Source organism: Balaenoptera ricei, chromosome X (genome assembly GCF_028023285.1).
Source record: "Balaenoptera ricei isolate mBalRic1 chromosome X, mBalRic1.hap2, whole genome shotgun sequence".
Classification (NCBI taxonomy): Eukaryota; Metazoa; Chordata; class Mammalia; order Artiodactyla; family Balaenopteridae; genus Balaenoptera; species Balaenoptera ricei.
The window spans coordinates 44,036,536-44,039,104 of NC_082660.1; the positions used below are offsets into that span (position 1 = coordinate 44,036,536).

General features: G+C 46.4%; 1 pseudogene; it reads left to right on the forward strand.

The window, feature by feature from the left end:
• Positions 1-217: 217 nt before the first annotated feature.
• Positions 218-1,165, forward strand: LOC132357723 (retinol dehydrogenase 12-like; annotated as a pseudogene).
• Positions 1,166-2,569: the final 1,404 nt, after the last annotated feature.

Genomic DNA, 2,569 nt, shown 5'->3' on the forward strand with positions numbered 1-2,569 from the left:
ATCCTGGATTATCTGGGTGGGTCCTAAATGCAATTACGTGTATCCTCATAAGAGATGCATAAGAGATGCCCAGAGTCCAGGAGAGAGAGGAGGTAAAGGAGTGGGAGGGAGAAGCAGAGAGAAGCAGCCAAGAATTGGAGCCAGACCAGGGGCTGGAGCCAGAATTGGAGTCGAAGCTGCTTTTGCTAAAGCAGCAGCAACTAAAGAAGTTGAAAAGATGCTGGTTATCTTAGGACTACTCACCTCCCTCCTTTCTTTCCTGTATGTGATAGCTCTGTCCATTAGGAAGTTCTTTGCTGGTGGGATTTGGAGAACAAATGTGCAGCTTCCCAGGAAGATAGTGGTGATCACCGGAGCCAACATGGGCATCAGTAAGGAGACGGCCAGAGAGCTCGCTAGCAGAGGAGTATGCATTGCCTGCTGAGATGTACGGAAGTGGGAATCTGCTGCTAGTGAAATCTGAGCTAATACAAAGAACTCCCAGGTGCTGGTGTGGAAACTGGACCTATCCAATACCAAATCCATCTGAGCTTTTGCTGAAAGCCTTCTGGCAGTGCAAAAGCAGCTCCATATTCTGATCAACACTACAGGAATGATGATGTGTCCATATTCCAAGACAACTTACAGCTTTGAAACCCACCTGGGAATCAACTGCCTGGGCCACTTCCTTCTCACTTGCTCTCTCCTGGAGCAGCTGAAGGAGTCTGCTCCTGCACAGATGGTGAACCTGTCATCGGTGGCTCACCATGCTGGCAAGATTCGCTTCCAGGACCTTGAGAGTGAGAAGCGCTATAGCTGGGGTTTTGCATATTGCCACAGCAAGATGGCCAACATACTTTTTACTTGGGAGCTGGCCAAGAGGCTCCAACGGATGGGGGCCACCCTCTGTGCAGGGCACCCAGGCATGGTCCACTCTGAGCTTGTTCAATACTCATTCCTGCTGTGCCTGCTCTGGTAGCTCTTCTCCCTCTTTGTCAAATTGGTGTGGGAGAAGGGAGCACAGACCAGACTGCACTGTGCCATAACCGAGGGCCTGGAGCCCCTGAGTGCCAAGTACTTCAATGACCGCAAGAGGACCTGGGTATCTCCAAGGGCCTGAAGTAACAAAATGGCTGAGTGCCTGTGGAACGTCAGCTGTGAGCTTCTAGAAATCCAGTGGGAGTAGAGCTGGTAGAAGAGCCACAGCCTTATCAGGCCAAGTCCACGCCATAATGAAAGGGGACCAAGGAGAAGGACCATCCTGAAGGATTTTCCTTCTGGTTTACTGCTGTTGCAAAGCCTGCCCTGTTCTGATTCTCCTGACCCTTACGGAAACCTTGGCACACCCAACGCTCTTGTGAAGCTGGCTCACAGCATGAGATGCTCACAACTGCAGAGGATTCTTCTCCAAGAATTTCATGAATAGAGTGCTCTCTTGGGGCAGGAGGACTGGGCAGATCCCAGGTGGGCATGGGGAAGGCAGAAGAGCCTGGGAAACTGGGGGCAGTTTCTTCATCAATACCAGAAATGCCAGCCAACATTTTCAGCTGAGGCGACAGGAGCATCAGGGTTACATATTTCCAGGGACTGTAAGACTCAAACTTTTGACTGATCTCTTTTCTCTTTGGAATACTAGTCGCATCTCTTGAGTCTAGACAACTCAGGAAAATCTTGGCTAACTTTGGCCAACTTTAGTTCCTTCCTCTGAGCATCCTGAAGCCACTGTATGAAGCTGGACCTTCCCATTTTCTTTTTCCAGTTATTTTTTTAAGGTTAAAAAAAATTGCCAGCCTTATTGAGATATAATTGACATATAACACTGTGTAAGTTAGGACCTCCATTTTCAATCATGCAGATTGTTTCTTTTTCTAAAGAGTTCCCTTTACCTCAGTTTTTAGAGAAAATAAAAACTGAACATGGAAGGAAAGAAGGGAGGGAGGGAGGAAGGGAGGGAGGAAGGAAGGAAGGGAAGGAAGGAAGGAAGAAAGGTAGAGAGAGATTTGAAGAGATACACAGAGGAGAAGGCAATGTGAAGATGGAATAGAGAGAGATCTGAGGATGCTGGCCTTCAAGATTGGAGTAATGCCGCCTGAAGCCAAGGAATGATGTGAGCAATCAGAAGCTGAAAGAGGCAAAAAATGGATTCTCCCTAGAACCTGTAGATAGAGTACAGCCCTTCTGACACCCTTAATTTAGGCCAGTGATGCTGATTTCAGGTTTATGACCTCCAGACTGTGAGAAAATAAAGCTCTATTGTTTTATGTCACCAAGTTTGTGGTCACTTGTTACAGCAGCCACAAGAAACTAATACCTGATTTTGCTACCTAAAAGTGGAATGCTGCTGTAACAAATACCTAAAGATATGAAAGTGGCTTTGGAATTGGCTAATGGGTAGAAGCTAGAAGAATGCTGAGAAGCTTGATAGAAATGTCCTAGATTGAATTGAAAAGACTGTCAGTAGAAATAACAACTTTGAAGGTGATTCTGGTGAGATCTCAGAAGGAAGTGAGGAGCATGGAAGAGAAAACCTACATCATCTTAGAGAATACATATATTGTCATAAGCAAAATCGTAGAAATATGAACATTAA